This window comes from Schistocerca nitens, unplaced genomic scaffold, assembly GCF_023898315.1.
Source record: "Schistocerca nitens isolate TAMUIC-IGC-003100 unplaced genomic scaffold, iqSchNite1.1 HiC_scaffold_13, whole genome shotgun sequence".
NCBI classification, from domain to species: Eukaryota; Metazoa; Arthropoda; class Insecta; order Orthoptera; family Acrididae; genus Schistocerca; species Schistocerca nitens.
The window spans coordinates 53,287-69,635 of record NW_026045567.1 but is presented as its reverse complement, the minus strand read 5'-3'; the positions used below and the strand labels follow the sequence as shown (position 1 = coordinate 69,635).

Sequence of the window (16,349 nt, the reverse complement as noted above, 5' to 3'; positions counted from 1 at the left end):
GAGTGAAACGCAGCGCAAGGCGGTGGTGGTGTAACGGTCAGCATGGTTGCTTCCCAAGCAGTTGATCCGGGTTCGACTCCCGGCCACCGCACGAAACGTAAATTTTTCTTCTAGGGATATTCCACGTAACGTAACGCGATCCTCGAACCTGAGAACTGTCGCGCTACGAATAGTTTTCCTTCGCCCCACGTCTCACTCCGTGTAGCCAGTGCGCTAGTCGCCGGATTTCGTTTCACAGCATCGTGTGTCTCCATGTGTCGACTTGTCTCGACTTTGCTCGGCTGACGCGAAAGCTGACGCTTGGAAACGGGCATATATGTAGAGGGCAGGCGCGAGAAACGACTGTGAGAGACCAAAAAACGACAAACACACGACAGAACCTTTCATTTTATTGTGGCCACAGATTCGCGCCTTAGTGTACCGAGAGGCAAGAGTGGCGTCAGCGTGCTGAACAGCATCATTAACGCTAAGCAGCAACGAAACCGAAGTAAAAAGGCAAAAGGAAAGAAGCCAAACGCAGGTCGAGCTCCCAGCTGGTCACCCACCCAACTACTAACCACACACAACGGTTCTTAACTCCAATGAACAGCCGAGAACCGCTGCACTCAGCGTGCTACGGCCGCTAGCCACAACGCCACCAAACGTGCAGACATCTTGCTTCTTGTGCATATCACTTGGTATTTACCTGGCAGTGTCTCGCTGGAGGAAGCACTGTCTTTTACGAGAGAAAAATTAAATGGCACTTGCTGCGATCGAATACATGGCCTTTGTGTTCACACCACGACGCTCTAACCTACTCAGCTGACGACCTATGCAATGGGGCCACGTCAGCAGTCCAGTACCCGGTCCACCGGCTCATCCACCTTCGTTACTGCCCTGCCAGTCATTTAAACACGTATCTGTTTTCGTTGACTTTTGCTTTCTTGACGTTGGACCCAAAAAGCACAACACAAAGAAAACGTAAACGCCGTGAGAATAGCCAAGACTCAGCAAACGAAAGAATGTTCGGCTACCGGGAATCGAATCCGGGCCGCCTGGCTGAAAGCCATGTCTCCCAACAGCTTTCCATTCCTTCTGACCGCCGGGCAATCAGACTTGCAGGGCAAGCTCCGTAACCACTGCCGTCTCTAATAATATCTCTCGAACCTGTTTGCGCGTAATTGACTTGCTTTCCCGCACGAAGGAAATGGCCAGTTAAGGAATATTTAAAATTCATTGTCAGATGTGGGGTTCGAACCCACGCTCCCGTTCGGGAACCAGAGCTTAAATCTGGCGCCTTAGACCGCTCGGCCAATCTGACTTGTGAGCGCAAACGACCTGCTGCTGTCGTTCCTAGCAACATCTCCAGAGCCTTACTGCGAAATGTGCTTGTTTTTTCTTGTGTGAAGGAAATACGTTTTTTTAGAGTATTTTAGACGAGTTGTCAGATGTGAGGTTGCACCCCACCCTCACTTTCGGGAGCCAGAGCTTAAATATGGCGCCTGACACCGTTGTTTTCCGTCGCCTTCTGTCTTAAGTGGAACGAGCAGAACTCCAACTATCAATTTTTACATTGTCGCAGAGAAAACAACGAATGACAAGAAAAGGCCGTTCCCTAGCAACGGCTACGCTGTGCATTTCACCCTCAGGGGAAGCTAATGATATGCTCCAGGCGAGAATCAAACTAACCAACTTAACACTGTGATACGTACGCGCTTTCTACTTCTGTACTGGCACACATATGCTCAATCGTCTCTGGATCGTCAGTAAGTACGTCACATTACATATTTCTTTGATCACGCTGCTGTAAATTAAAGGGCAGTTTTTTCAATGGATGTCAGTTCTGCTTCTAGTTACGCTACATCGCCCTAGCAGCACCTACACACTGCGTTCAGATGTGCTCACCTCCGCCCTGGCGTAGAGCGCCTACAGCGTCATCGCCTTCGGCCTCTGGTGGCAGGAGGGTAGCCGACACATCGCGGCGTGAGTGAAACGCAGCGCAAGGCGGTGGTGGTGTAACGGTCAGCATGGTTGCTTCCCAAGCAGTTGATCCGGGTTCGACTCCCGGCCACCGCACGAAACGTAAATTTTTCTTCTAGGGATATTCCACGTAACGTAACGCGATCCTCGAACCTGAGAACTGTCGCGCTACGAATAGTTTTCCTTCGCCCCACGTCTCACTCCGTGTAGCCAGTGCGCTAGTCGCCGGATTTCGTTTCACAGCATCGTGTGTCTCCATGTGTCGACTTGTCTCGACTTTGCTCGGCTGACGCGAAAGCTGACGCTTGGAAACGGGCATATATGTAGAGGGCAGGCGCGAGAAACGACTGTGAGAGACCAAAAAACGACAAACACACGACAGAACCTTTCATTTTATTGTGGCCACAGATTCGCGCCTTAGTGTACCGAGAGGCAAGAGTGGCGTCAGCGTGCTGAACAGCATCATTAACGCTAAGCAGCAACGAAACCGAAGTAAAAAGGCAAAAGGAAAGAAGCCAAACGCAGGTCGAGCTCCCAGCTGGTCACCCACCCAACTACTAACCACACACAACGGTTCTTAACTCCAATGAACAGCCGAGAACCGCTGCACTCAGCGTGCTACGGCCGCTAGCCACAACGCCAGCAAACGTGCAGACATCTTGCTTCTTGTGCATATCACTTGGTATTTACCTGGCAGTGTCTCGCTGGAGGAAGCACTGTCTTTTACGAGAGAAAAATTAAATGGCACTTGCTGCGATCGAATACATGGCCTTTGTGTTCACACCACGACGCTCTAACCTACTCAGCTGACGACCTATGCAATGGGGCCACGTCAGCAGTCCAGTACCCGGTCCACCGGCTCATCCACCTTCGTTACTGCCCTGCCAGTCATTTAAACACGTATCTGTTTTCGTTGACTTTTGCTTTCTTGACGTTGGACCCAAAAAGCACAACACAAAGAAAACGTAAACGCCGTGAGAATAGCCAAGACTCAGCAAACGAAAGAATGTTCGGCTACCGGGAATCGAATCCGGGCCGCCTGGCTGAAAGCCATGTCTCCCAACAGCTTTCCATTCCTTCTGACCGCCGGGCAATCAGACTTGCAGGGCAAGCTCCGTAACCACTGCCGTCTCTAATAATATCTCTCGAACCTGTTTGCGCGTAATTGACTTGCTTTCCCGCACGAAGGAAATGGCCAGTTAAGGAATATTTAAAATTCATTGTCAGATGTGGGGTTCGAACCCACGCTCCCGTTCGGGAACCAGAGCTTAAATCTGGCGCCTTAGACCGCTCGGCCAATCTGACTTGTGAGCGCAAACGACCTGCTGCTGTCGTTCCTAGCAACATCTCCAGAGCCTTACTGCGAAATGTGCTTGTTTTTTCTTGTGTGAAGGAAATACGTTTTTTTAGAGTATTTTAGACGAGTTGTCAGATGTGAGGTTGCACCCCACCCTCACTTTCGGGAGCCAGAGCTTAAATATGGCGCCTGACACCGTTGTTTTCCGTCGCCTTCTGTCTTAAGTGGAACGAGCAGAACTCCAACTATCAATTTTTACATTGTCGCAGAGAAAACAACGAATGACAAGAAAAGGCCGTTCCCTAGCAACGGCTACGCTGTGCATTTCACCCTCAGGGGAAGCTAATGATATGCTCCAGGCGAGAATCAAACTAACCAACTTAACACTGTGATACGTACGCGCTTTCTACTTCTGTACTGGCACACATATGCTCAATCGTCTCTGGATCGTCAGTAAGTACGTCACATTACATATTTCTTTGATCACGCTGCTGTAAATTAAAGGGCAGTTTTTTCAATGGATGTCAGTTCTGCTTCTAGTTACGCTACATCGCCCTAGCAGCACCTACACACTGCGTTCAGATGTGCTCACCTCCGCCCTGGCGTAGAGCGCCTACAGCGTCATCGCCTTCGGCCTCTGGTGGCAGGAGGGTAGCCGACACATCGCGGCGTGAGTGAAACGCAGCGCAAGGCGGTGGTGGTGTAACGGTCAGCATGGTTGCTTCCCAAGCAGTTGATCCGGGTTCGACTCCCGGCCACCGCACGAAACGTAAATTTTTCTTCTAGGGATATTCCACGTAACGTAACGCGATCCTCGAACCTGAGAACTGTCGCGCTACGAATAGTTTTCCTTCGCCCCACGTCTCACTCCGTGTAGCCAGTGCGCTAGTCGCCGGATTTCGTTTCACAGCATCGTGTGTCTCCATGTGTCGACTTGTCTCGACTTTGCTCGGCTGACGCGAAAGCTGACGCTTGGAAACGGGCATATATGTAGAGGGCAGGCGCGAGAAACGACTGTGAGAGACCAAAAAACGACAAACACACGACAGAACCTTTCATTTTATTGTGGCCACAGATTCGCGCCTTAGTGTACCGAGAGGCAAGAGTGGCGTCAGCGTGCTGAACAGCATCATTAACGCTAAGCAGCAACGAAACCGAAGTAAAAAGGCAAAAGGAAAGAAGCCAAACGCAGGTCGAGCTCCCAGCTGGTCACCCACCCAACTACTAACCACACACAACGGTTCTTAACTCCAATGAACAGCCGAGAACCGCTGCACTCAGCGTGCTACGGCCGCTAGCCACAACGCCACCAAACGTGCAGACATCTTGCTTCTTGTGCATATCACTTGGTATTTACCTGGCAGTGTCTCGCTGGAGGAAGCACTGTCTTTTACGAGAGAAAAATTAAATGGCACTTGCTGCGATCGAATACATGGCCTTTGTGTTCACACCACGACGCTCTAACCTACTCAGCTGACGACCTATGCAATGGGGCCACGTCAGCAGTCCAGTACCCGGTCCACCGGCTCATCCACCTTCGTTACTGCCCTGCCAGTCATTTAAACACGTATCTGTTTTCGTTGACTTTTGCTTTCTTGACGTTGGACCCAAAAAGCACAACACAAAGAAAACGTAAACGCCGTGAGAATAGCCAAGACTCAGCAAACGAAAGAATGTTCGGCTACCGGGAATCGAATCCGGGCCGCCTGGCTGAAAGCCATGTCTCCCAACAGCTTTCCATTCCTTCTGACCGCCGGGCAATCAGACTTGCAGGGCAAGCTCCGTAACCACTGCCGTCTCTAATAATATCTCTCGAACCTGTTTGCGCGTAATTGACTTGCTTTCCCGCACGAAGGAAATGGCCAGTTAAGGAATATTTAAAATTCATTGTCAGATGTGGGGTTCGAACCCACGCTCCCGTTCGGGAACCAGAGCTTAAATCTGGCGCCTTAGACCGCTCGGCCAATCTGACTTGTGAGCGCAAACGACCTGCTGCTGTCGTTCCTAGCAACATCTCCAGAGCCTTACTGCGAAATGTGCTTGTTTTTTCTTGTGTGAAGGAAATACGTTTTTTTAGAGTATTTTAGACGAGTTGTCAGATGTGAGGTTGCACCCCACCCTCACTTTCGGGAGCCAGAGCTTAAATATGGCGCCTGACACCGTTGTTTTCCGTCGCCTTCTGTCTTAAGTGGAACGAGCAGAACTCCAACTATCAATTTTTACATTGTCGCAGAGAAAACAACGAATGACAAGAAAAGGCCGTTCCCTAGCAACGGCTACGCTGTGCATTTCACCCTCAGGGGAAGCTAATGATATGCTCCAGGCGAGAATCAAACTAACCAACTTAACACTGTGATACGTACGCGCTTTCTACTTCTGTACTGGCACACATATGCTCAATCGTCTCTGGATCGTCAGTAAGTACGTCACATTACATATTTCTTTGATCACGCTGCTGTAAATTAAAGGGCAGTTTTTTCAATGGATGTCAGTTCTGCTTCTAGTTACGCTACATCGCCCTAGCAGCACCTACACACTGCGTTCAGATGTGCTCACCTCCGCCCTGGCGTAGAGCGCCTACAGCGTCATCGCCTTCGGCCTCTGGTGGCAGGAGGGTAGCCGACACATCGCGGCGTGAGTGAAACGCAGCGCAAGGCGGTGGTGGTGTAACGGTCAGCATGGTTGCTTCCCAAGCAGTTGATCCGGGTTCGACTCCCGGCCACCGCACGAAACGTAAATTTTTCTTCTAGGGATATTCCACGTAACGTAACGCGATCCTCGAACCTGAGAACTGTCGCGCTACGAATAGTTTTCCTTCGCCCCACGTCTCACTCCGTGTAGCCAGTGCGCTAGTCGCCGGATTTCGTTTCACAGCATCGTGTGTCTCCATGTGTCGACTTGTCTCGACTTTGCTCGGCTGACGCGAAAGCTGACGCTTGGAAACGGGCATATATGTAGAGGGCAGGCGCGAGAAACGACTGTGAGAGACCAAAAAACGACAAACACACGACAGAACCTTTCATTTTATTGTGGCCACAGATTCGCGCCTTAGTGTACCGAGAGGCAAGAGTGGCGTCAGCGTGCTGAACAGCATCATTAACGCTAAGCAGCAACGAAACCGAAGTAAAAAGGCAAAAGGAAAGAAGCCAAACGCAGGTCGAGCTCCCAGCTGGTCACCCACCCAACTACTAACCACACACAACGGTTCTTAACTCCAATGAACAGCCGAGAACCGCTGCACTCAGCGTGCTACGGCCGCTAGCCACAACGCCACCAAACGTGCAGACATCTTGCTTCTTGTGCATATCACTTGGTATTTACCTGGCAGTGTCTCGCTGGAGGAAGCACTGTCTTTTACGAGAGAAAAATTAAATGGCACTTGCTGCGATCGAATACATGGCCTTTGTGTTCACACCACGACGCTCTAACCTACTCAGCTGACGACCTATGCAATGGGGCCACGTCAGCAGTCCAGTACCCGGTCCACCGGCTCATCCACCTTCGTTACTGCCCTGCCAGTCATTTAAACACGTATCTGTTTTCGTTGACTTTTGCTTTCTTGACGTTGGACCCAAAAAGCACAACACAAAGAAAACGTAAACGCCGTGAGAATAGCCAAGACTCAGCAAACGAAAGAATGTTCGGCTACCGGGAATCGAATCCGGGCCGCCTGGCTGAAAGCCATGTCTCCCAACAGCTTTCCATTCCTTCTGACCGCCGGGCAATCAGACTTGCAGGGCAAGCTCCGTAACCACTGCCGTCTCTAATAATATCTCTCGAACCTGTTTGCGCGTAATTGACTTGCTTTCCCGCACGAAGGAAATGGCCAGTTAAGGAATATTTAAAATTCATTGTCAGATGTGGGGTTCGAACCCACGCTCCCGTTCGGGAACCAGAGCTTAAATCTGGCGCCTTAGACCGCTCGGCCAATCTGACTTGTGAGCGCAAACGACCTGCTGCTGTCGTTCCTAGCAACATCTCCAGAGCCTTACTGCGAAATGTGCTTGTTTTTTCTTGTGTGAAGGAAATACGTTTTTTTAGAGTATTTTAGACGAGTTGTCAGATGTGAGGTTGCACCCCACCCTCACTTTCGGGAGCCAGAGCTTAAATATGGCGCCTGACACCGTTGTTTTCCGTCGCCTTCTGTCTTAAGTGGAACGAGCAGAACTCCAACTATCAATTTTTACATTGTCGCAGAGAAAACAACGAATGACAAGAAAAGGCCGTTCCCTAGCAACGGCTACGCTGTGCATTTCACCCTCAGGGGAAGCTAATGATATGCTCCAGGCGAGAATCAAACTAACCAACTTAACACTGTGATACGTACGCGCTTTCTACTTCTGTACTGGCACACATATGCTCAATCGTCTCTGGATCGTCAGTAAGTACGTCACATTACATATTTCTTTGATCACGCTGCTGTAAATTAAAGGGCAGTTTTTTCAATGGATGTCAGTTCTGCTTCTAGTTACGCTACATCGCCCTAGCAGCACCTACACACTGCGTTCAGATGTGCTCACCTCCGCCCTGGCGTAGAGCGCCTACAGCGTCATCGCCTTCGGCCTCTGGTGGCAGGAGGGTAGCCGACACATCGCGGCGTGAGTGAAACGCAGCGCAAGGCGGTGGTGGTGTAACGGTCAGCATGGTTGCTTCCCAAGCAGTTGATCCGGGTTCGACTCCCGGCCACCGCACGAAACGTAAATTTTTCTTCTAGGGATATTCCACGTAACGTAACGCGATCCTCGAACCTGAGAACTGTCGCGCTACGAATAGTTTTCCTTCGCCCCACGTCTCACTCCGTGTAGCCAGTGCGCTAGTCGCCGGATTTCGTTTCACAGCATCGTGTGTCTCCATGTGTCGACTTGTCTCGACTTTGCTCGGCTGACGCGAAAGCTGACGCTTGGAAACGGGCATATATGTAGAGGGCAGGCGCGAGAAACGACTGTGAGAGACCAAAAAACGACAAACACACGACAGAACCTTTCATTTTATTGTGGCCACAGATTCGCGCCTTAGTGTACCGAGAGGCAAGAGTGGCGTCAGCGTGCTGAACAGCATCATTAACGCTAAGCAGCAACGAAACCGAAGTAAAAAGGCAAAAGGAAAGAAGCCAAACGCAGGTCGAGCTCCCAGCTGGTCACCCACCCAACTACTAACCACACACAACGGTTCTTAACTCCAATGAACAGCCGAGAACCGCTGCACTCAGCGTGCTACGGCCGCTAGCCACAACGCCAGCAAACGTGCAGACATCTTGCTTCTTGTGCATATCACTTGGTATTTACCTGGCAGTGTCTCGCTGGAGGAAGCACTGTCTTTTACGAGAGAAAAATTAAATGGCACTTGCTGCGATCGAATACATGGCCTTTGTGTTCACACCACGACGCTCTAACCTACTCAGCTGACGACCTATGCAATGGGGCCACGTCAGCAGTCCAGTACCCGGTCCACCGGCTCATCCACCTTCGTTACTGCCCTGCCAGTCATTTAAACACGTATCTGTTTTCGTTGACTTTTGCTTTCTTGACGTTGGACCCAAAAAGCACAACACAAAGAAAACGTAAACGCCGTGAGAATAGCCAAGACTCAGCAAACGAAAGAATGTTCGGCTACCGGGAATCGAATCCGGGCCGCCTGGCTGAAAGCCATGTCTCCCAACAGCTTTCCATTCCTTCTGACCGCCGGGCAATCAGACTTGCAGGGCAAGCTCCGTAACCACTGCCGTCTCTAATAATATCTCTCGAACCTGTTTGCGCGTAATTGACTTGCTTTCCCGCACGAAGGAAATGGCCAGTTAAGGAATATTTAAAATTCATTGTCAGATGTGGGGTTCGAACCCACGCTCCCGTTCGGGAACCAGAGCTTAAATCTGGCGCCTTAGACCGCTCGGCCAATCTGACTTGTGAGCGCAAACGACCTGCTGCTGTCGTTCCTAGCAACATCTCCAGAGCCTTACTGCGAAATGTGCTTGTTTTTTCTTGTGTGAAGGAAATACGTTTTTTTAGAGTATTTTAGACGAGTTGTCAGATGTGAGGTTGCACCCCACCCTCACTTTCGGGAGCCAGAGCTTAAATATGGCGCCTGACACCGTTGTTTTCCGTCGCCTTCTGTCTTAAGTGGAACGAGCAGAACTCCAACTATCAATTTTTACATTGTCGCAGAGAAAACAACGAATGACAAGAAAAGGCCGTTCCCTAGCAACGGCTACGCTGTGCATTTCACCCTCAGGGGAAGCTAATGATATGCTCCAGGCGAGAATCAAACTAACCAACTTAACACTGTGATACGTACGCGCTTTCTACTTCTGTACTGGCACACATATGCTCAATCGTCTCTGGATCGTCAGTAAGTACGTCACATTACATATTTCTTTGATCACGCTGCTGTAAATTAAAGGGCAGTTTTTTCAATGGATGTCAGTTCTGCTTCTAGTTACGCTACATCGCCCTAGCAGCACCTACACACTGCGTTCAGATGTGCTCACCTCCGCCCTGGCGTAGAGCGCCTACAGCGTCATCGCCTTCGGCCTCTGGTGGCAGGAGGGTAGCCGACACATCGCGGCGTGAGTGAAACGCAGCGCAAGGCGGTGGTGGTGTAACGGTCAGCATGGTTGCTTCCCAAGCAGTTGATCCGGGTTCGACTCCCGGCCACCGCACGAAACGTAAATTTTTCTTCTAGGGATATTCCACGTAACGTAACGCGATCCTCGAACCTGAGAACTGTCGCGCTACGAATAGTTTTCCTTCGCCCCACGTCTCACTCCGTGTAGCCAGTGCGCTAGTCGCCGGATTTCGTTTCACAGCATCGTGTGTCTCCATGTGTCGACTTGTCTCGACTTTGCTCGGCTGACGCGAAAGCTGACGCTTGGAAACGGGCATATATGTAGAGGGCAGGCGCGAGAAACGACTGTGAGAGACCAAAAAACGACAAACACACGACAGAACCTTTCATTTTATTGTGGCCACAGATTCGCGCCTTAGTGTACCGAGAGGCAAGAGTGGCGTCAGCGTGCTGAACAGCATCATTAACGCTAAGCAGCAACGAAACCGAAGTAAAAAGGCAAAAGGAAAGAAGCCAAACGCAGGTCGAGCTCCCAGCTGGTCACCCACCCAACTACTAACCACACACAACGGTTCTTAACTCCAATGAACAGCCGAGAACCGCTGCACTCAGCGTGCTACGGCCGCTAGCCACAACGCCAGCAAACGTGCAGACATCTTGCTTCTTGTGCATATCACTTGGTATTTACCTGGCAGTGTCTCGCTGGAGGAAGCACTGTCTTTTACGAGAGAAAAATTAAATGGCACTTGCTGCGATCGAATACATGGCCTTTGTGTTCACACCACGACGCTCTAACCTACTCAGCTGACGACCTATGCAATGGGGCCACGTCAGCAGTCCAGTACCCGGTCCACCGGCTCATCCACCTTCGTTACTGCCCTGCCAGTCATTTAAACACGTATCTGTTTTCGTTGACTTTTGCTTTCTTGACGTTGGACCCAAAAAGCACAACACAAAGAAAACGTAAACGCCGTGAGAATAGCCAAGACTCAGCAAACGAAAGAATGTTCGGCTACCGGGAATCGAATCCGGGCCGCCTGGCTGAAAGCCATGTCTCCCAACAGCTTTCCATTCCTTCTGACCGCCGGGCAATCAGACTTGCAGGGCAAGCTCCGTAACCACTGCCGTCTCTAATAATATCTCTCGAACCTGTTTGCGCGTAATTGACTTGCTTTCCCGCACGAAGGAAATGGCCAGTTAAGGAATATTTAAAATTCATTGTCAGATGTGGGGTTCGAACCCACGCTCCCGTTCGGGAACCAGAGCTTAAATCTGGCGCCTTAGACCGCTCGGCCAATCTGACTTGTGAGCGCAAACGACCTGCTGCTGTCGTTCCTAGCAACATCTCCAGAGCCTTACTGCGAAATGTGCTTGTTTTTTCTTGTGTGAAGGAAATACGTTTTTTTAGAGTATTTTAGACGAGTTGTCAGATGTGAGGTTGCACCCCACCCTCACTTTCGGGAGCCAGAGCTTAAATATGGCGCCTGACACCGTTGTTTTCCGTCGCCTTCTGTCTTAAGTGGAACGAGCTGAACTCCAACTATCAATTTTTACATTGTCGCAGAGAAAACAACGAATGACAAGAAAAGGCCGTTCCCTAGCAACGGCTACGCTGTGCATTTCACCCTCAGGGGAAGCTAATGATATGCTCCAGGCGAGAATCAAACTAACCAACTTAACACTGTGATACGTACGCGCTTTCTACTTCTGTACTGGCACACATATGCTCAATCGTCTCTGGATCGTCAGTAAGTACGTCACATTACATATTTCTTTGATCACGCTGCTGTAAATTAAAGGGCAGTTTTTTCAATGGATGTCAGTTCTGCTTCTAGTTACGCTACATCGCCCTAGCAGCACCTACACACTGCGTTCAGATGTGCTCACCTCCGCCCTGGCGTAGAGCGCCTACAGCGTCATCGCCTTCGGCCTCTGGTGGCAGGAGGGTAGCCGACACATCGCGGCGTGAGTGAAACGCAGCGCAAGGCGGTGGTGGTGTAACGGTCAGCATGGTTGCTTCCCAAGCAGTTGATCCGGGTTCGACTCCCGGCCACCGCACGAAACGTAAATTTTTCTTCTAGGGATATTCCACGTAACGTAACGCGATCCTCGAACCTGAGAACTGTCGCGCTACGAATAGTTTTCCTTCGCCCCACGTCTCACTCCGTGTAGCCAGTGCGCTAGTCGCCGGATTTCGTTTCACAGCATCGTGTGTCTCCATGTGTCGACTTGTCTCGACTTTGCTCGGCTGACGCGAAAGCTGACGCTTGGAAACGGGCATATATGTAGAGGGCAGGCGCGAGAAACGACTGTGAGAGACCAAAAAACGACAAACACACGACAGAACCTTTCATTTTATTGTGGCCACAGATTCGCGCCTTAGTGTACCGAGAGGCAAGAGTGGCGTCAGCGTGCTGAACAGCATCATTAACGCTAAGCAGCAACGAAACCGAAGTAAAAAGGCAAAAGGAAAGAAGCCAAACGCAGGTCGAGCTCCCAGCTGGTCACCCACCCAACTACTAACCACACACAACGGTTCTTAACTCCAATGAACAGCCGAGAAGCGCTGCACTCAGCGTGCTACGGCCGCTAGCCACAACGCCACCAAACGTGCAGACATCTTGCTTCTTGTGCATATCACTTGGTATTTACCTGGCAGTGTCTCGCTGGAGGAAGCACTGTCTTTTACGAGAGAAAAATTAAATGGCACTTGCTGCGATCGAATACATGGCCTTTGTGTTCACACCACGACGCTCTAACCTACTCAGCTGACGACCTATGCAATGGGGCCACGTCAGCAGTCCAGTACCCGGTCCACCGGCTCATCCACCTTCGTTACTGCCCTGCCAGTCATTTAAACACGTATCTGTTTTCGTTGACTTTTGCTTTCTTGACGTTGGACCCAAAAAGCACAACACAAAGAAAACGTAAACGCCGTGAGAATAGCCAAGACTCAGCAAACGAAAGAATGTTCGGCTACCGGGAATCGAATCCGGGCCGCCTGGCTGAAAGCCATGTCTCCCAACAGCTTTCCATTCCTTCTGACCGCCGGGCAATCAGACTTGCAGGGCAAGCTCCGTAACCACTGCCGTCTCTAATAATATCTCTCGAACCTGTTTGCGCGTAATTGACTTGCTTTCCCGCACGAAGGAAATGGCCAGTTAAGGAATATTTAAAATTCATTGTCAGATGTGGGGTTCGAACCCACGCTCCCGTTCGGGAACCAGAGCTTAAATCTGGCGCCTTAGACCGCTCGGCCAATCTGACTTGTGAGCGCAAACGACCTGCTGCTGTCGTTCCTAGCAACATCTCCAGAGCCTTACTGCGAAATGTGCTTGTTTTTTCTTGTGTGAAGGAAATACGTTTTTTTAGAGTATTTTAGACGAGTTGTCAGATGTGAGGTTGCACCCCACCCTCACTTTCGGGAGCCAGAGCTTAAATATGGCGCCTGACACCGTTGTTTTCCGTCGCCTTCTGTCTTAAGTGGAACGAGCTGAACTCCAACTATCAATTTTTACATTGTCGCAGAGAAAACAACGAATGACAAGAAAAGGCCGTTCCCTAGCAACGGCTACGCTGTGCATTTCACCCTCAGGGGAAGCTAATGATATGCTCCAGGCGAGAATCAAACTAACCAACTTAACACTGTGATACGTACGCGCTTTCTACTTCTGTACTGGCACACATATGCTCAATCGTCTCTGGATCGTCAGTAAGTACGTCACATTACATATTTCTTTGATCACGCTGCTGTAAATTAAAGGGCAGTTTTTTCAATGGATGTCAGTTCTGCTTCTAGTTACGCTACATCGCCCTAGCAGCACCTACACACTGCGTTCAGATGTGCTCACCTCCGCCCTGGCGTAGAGCGCCTACAGCGTCATCGCCTTCGGCCTCTGGTGGCAGGAGGGTAGCCGACACATCGCGGCGTGAGTGAAACGCAGCGCAAGGCGGTGGTGGTGTAACGGTCAGCATGGTTGCTTCCCAAGCAGTTGATCCGGGTTCGACTCCCGGCCACCGCACGAAACGTAAATTTTTCTTCTAGGGATATTCCACGTAACGTAACGCGATCCTCGAACCTGAGAACTGTCGCGCTACGAATAGTTTTCCTTCGCCCCACGTCTCACTCCGTGTAGCCAGTGCGCTAGTCGCCGGATTTCGTTTCACAGCATCGTGTGTCTCCATGTGTCGACTTGTCTCGACTTTGCTCGGCTGACGCGAAAGCTGACGCTTGGAAACGGGCATATATGTAGAGGGCAGGCGCGAGAAACGACTGTGAGAGACCAAAAAACGACAAACACACGACAGAACCTTTCATTTTATTGTGGCCACAGATTCGCGCCTTAGTGTACCGAGAGGCAAGAGTGGCGTCAGCGTGCTGAACAGCATCATTAACGCTAAGCAGCAACGAAACCGAAGTAAAAAGGCAAAAGGAAAGAAGCCAAACGCAGGTCGAGCTCCCAGCTGGTCACCCACCCAACTACTAACCACACACAACGGTTCTTAACTCCAATGAACAGCCGAGAAGCGCTGCACTCAGCGTGCTACGGCCGCTAGCCACAACGCCAGCAAACGTGCAGACATCTTGCTTCTTGTGCATATCACTTGGTATTTACCTGGCAGTGTCTCGCTGGAGGAAGCACTGTCTTTTACGAGAGAAAAATTAAATGGCACTTGCTGCGATCGAATACATGGCCTTTGTGTTCACACCACGACGCTCTAACCTACTCAGCTGACGACCTATGCAATGGGGCCACGTCAGCAGTCCAGTACCCGGTCCACCGGCTCATCCACCTTCGTTACTGCCCTGCCAGTCATTTAAACACGTATCTGTTTTCGTTGACTTTTGCTTTCTTGACGTTGGACCCAAAAAGCACAACACAAAGAAAACGTAAACGCCGTGAGAATAGCCAAGACTCAGCAAACGAAAGAATGTTCGGCTACCGGGAATCGAATCCGGGCCGCCTGGCTGAAAGCCATGTCTCCCAACAGCTTTCCATTCCTTCTGACCGCCGGGCAATCAGACTTGCAGGGCAAGCTCCGTAACCACTGCCGTCTCTAATAATATCTCTCGAACCTGTTTGCGCGTAATTGACTTGCTTTCCCGCACGAAGGAAATGGCCAGTTAAGGAATATTTAAAATTCATTGTCAGATGTGGGGTTCGAACCCACGCTCCCGTTCGGGAACCAGAGCTTAAATCTGGCGCCTTAGACCGCTCGGCCAATCTGACTTGTGAGCGCAAACGACCTGCTGCTGTCGTTCCTAGCAACATCTCCAGAGCCTTACTGCGAAATGTGCTTGTTTTTTCTTGTGTGAAGGAAATACGTTTTTTTAGAGTATTTTAGACGAGTTGTCAGATGTGAGGTTGCACCCCACCCTCACTTTCGGGAGCCAGAGCTTAAATATGGCGCCTGACACCGTTGTTTTCCGTCGCCTTCTGTCTTAAGTGGAACGAGCTGAACTCCAACTATCAATTTTTACATTGTCGCAGAGAAAACAACGAATGACAAGAAAAGGCCGTTCCCTAGCAACGGCTACGCTGTGCATTTCACCCTCAGGGGAAGCTAATGATATGCTCCAGGCGAGAATCAAACTAACCAACTTAACACTGTGATACGTACGCGCTTTCTACTTCTGTACTGGCACACATATGCTCAATCGTCTCTGGATCGTCAGTAAGTACGTCACATTACATATTTCTTTGATCACGCTGCTGTAAATTAAAGGGCAGTTTTTTCAATGGATGTCAGTTCTGCTTCTAGTTACGCTACATCGCCCTAGCAGCACCTACACACTGCGTTCAGATGTGCTCACCTCCGCCCTGGCGTAGAGCGCCTACAGCGTCATCGCCTTCGGCCTCTGGTGGCAGGAGGGTAGCCGACACATCGCGGCGTGAGTGAAACGCAGCGCAAGGCGGTGGTGGTGTAACGGTCAGCATGGTTGCTTCCCAAGCAGTTGATCCGGGTTCGACTCCCGGCCACCGCACGAAACGTAAATTTTTCTTCTAGGGATATTCCACGTAACGTAACGCGATCCTCGAACCTGAGAACTGTCGCGCTACGAATAGTTTTCCTTCGCCCCACGTCTCACTCCGTGTAGCCAGTGCGCTAGTCGCCGGATTTCGTTTCACAGCATCGTGTGTCTCCATGTGTCGACTTGTCTCGACTTTGCTCGGCTGACGCGAAAGCTGACGCTTGGAAACGGGCATATATGTAGAGGGCAGGCGCGAGAAACGACTGTGAGAGACCAAAAAACGACAAACACACGACAGAACCTTTCATTTTATTGTGGCCACAGATTCGCGCCTTAGTGTACCGAGAGGCAAGAGTGGCGTCAGCGTGCTGAACAGCATCATTAACGCTAAGCAGCAACGAAACCGAAGTAAAAAGGCAAAAGGAAAGAAGCCAAACGCAGGTCGAGCTCCCAGCTGGTCACCCACCCAACTACTAACCACACACAACGGTTCTTAACTCCAATGAACAGCCGAGAAGCGCTGCACTCAGCGTGCTACGGCCGCTAGCCACAACGCCA

General features: G+C 50.6%; 17 non-coding genes across 17 annotated transcripts; 9 read left to right on the top strand and 8 right to left on the bottom strand.

Moving 5' to 3' along the window:
- Positions 1–19: 19 nt before the first annotated feature.
- On the top strand, positions 20–91 carry Trnag-ccc (transfer RNA glycine (anticodon CCC)). Its single transcript has one exon. It is a non-coding gene; the product is annotated as a tRNA-Gly (tRNA).
- A 1,125-nt stretch (positions 92–1,216) lies between these two features.
- Trnal-uaa (transfer RNA leucine (anticodon UAA)) lies at positions 1,217–1,300 on the bottom strand. Its single transcript has one exon. It is a non-coding gene; the product is annotated as a tRNA-Leu (tRNA).
- Positions 1,301–1,983: 683 nt separating this feature from the next.
- Positions 1,984–2,055, top strand: Trnag-ccc (transfer RNA glycine (anticodon CCC)). Its single transcript has one exon. It is a non-coding gene; the product is annotated as a tRNA-Gly (tRNA).
- Positions 2,056–3,180: 1,125 nt separating this feature from the next.
- On the bottom strand, positions 3,181–3,264 carry Trnal-uaa (transfer RNA leucine (anticodon UAA)). The gene has a single exon. It is a non-coding gene; the product is annotated as a tRNA-Leu (tRNA).
- Positions 3,265–3,947: 683 nt separating this feature from the next.
- On the top strand, positions 3,948–4,019 carry Trnag-ccc (transfer RNA glycine (anticodon CCC)). The gene has a single exon. It is a non-coding gene; the product is annotated as a tRNA-Gly (tRNA).
- Positions 4,020–5,144: 1,125 nt separating this feature from the next.
- Positions 5,145–5,228, bottom strand: Trnal-uaa (transfer RNA leucine (anticodon UAA)). The gene has a single exon. It is a non-coding gene; the product is annotated as a tRNA-Leu (tRNA).
- A 683-nt stretch (positions 5,229–5,911) lies between these two features.
- Trnag-ccc (transfer RNA glycine (anticodon CCC)) lies at positions 5,912–5,983 on the top strand. The gene has a single exon. It is a non-coding gene; the product is annotated as a tRNA-Gly (tRNA).
- Positions 5,984–7,108: 1,125 nt separating this feature from the next.
- Trnal-uaa (transfer RNA leucine (anticodon UAA)) lies at positions 7,109–7,192 on the bottom strand. Its single transcript has one exon. It is a non-coding gene; the product is annotated as a tRNA-Leu (tRNA).
- Positions 7,193–7,875: 683 nt separating this feature from the next.
- Trnag-ccc (transfer RNA glycine (anticodon CCC)) lies at positions 7,876–7,947 on the top strand. The gene has a single exon. It is a non-coding gene; the product is annotated as a tRNA-Gly (tRNA).
- Positions 7,948–9,072: 1,125 nt separating this feature from the next.
- On the bottom strand, positions 9,073–9,156 carry Trnal-uaa (transfer RNA leucine (anticodon UAA)). The gene has a single exon. It is a non-coding gene; the product is annotated as a tRNA-Leu (tRNA).
- Positions 9,157–9,839: 683 nt separating this feature from the next.
- On the top strand, positions 9,840–9,911 carry Trnag-ccc (transfer RNA glycine (anticodon CCC)). Its single transcript has one exon. It is a non-coding gene; the product is annotated as a tRNA-Gly (tRNA).
- A 1,125-nt stretch (positions 9,912–11,036) lies between these two features.
- Positions 11,037–11,120, bottom strand: Trnal-uaa (transfer RNA leucine (anticodon UAA)). Its single transcript has one exon. It is a non-coding gene; the product is annotated as a tRNA-Leu (tRNA).
- A 683-nt stretch (positions 11,121–11,803) lies between these two features.
- Positions 11,804–11,875, top strand: Trnag-ccc (transfer RNA glycine (anticodon CCC)). Its single transcript has one exon. It is a non-coding gene; the product is annotated as a tRNA-Gly (tRNA).
- Positions 11,876–13,000: 1,125 nt separating this feature from the next.
- Positions 13,001–13,084, bottom strand: Trnal-uaa (transfer RNA leucine (anticodon UAA)). Its single transcript has one exon. It is a non-coding gene; the product is annotated as a tRNA-Leu (tRNA).
- A 683-nt stretch (positions 13,085–13,767) lies between these two features.
- Trnag-ccc (transfer RNA glycine (anticodon CCC)) lies at positions 13,768–13,839 on the top strand. The gene has a single exon. It is a non-coding gene; the product is annotated as a tRNA-Gly (tRNA).
- Positions 13,840–14,964: 1,125 nt separating this feature from the next.
- On the bottom strand, positions 14,965–15,048 carry Trnal-uaa (transfer RNA leucine (anticodon UAA)). The gene has a single exon. It is a non-coding gene; the product is annotated as a tRNA-Leu (tRNA).
- A 683-nt stretch (positions 15,049–15,731) lies between these two features.
- Trnag-ccc (transfer RNA glycine (anticodon CCC)) lies at positions 15,732–15,803 on the top strand. Its single transcript has one exon. It is a non-coding gene; the product is annotated as a tRNA-Gly (tRNA).
- The last annotated feature ends 546 nt before the right edge of the window (positions 15,804–16,349 follow it).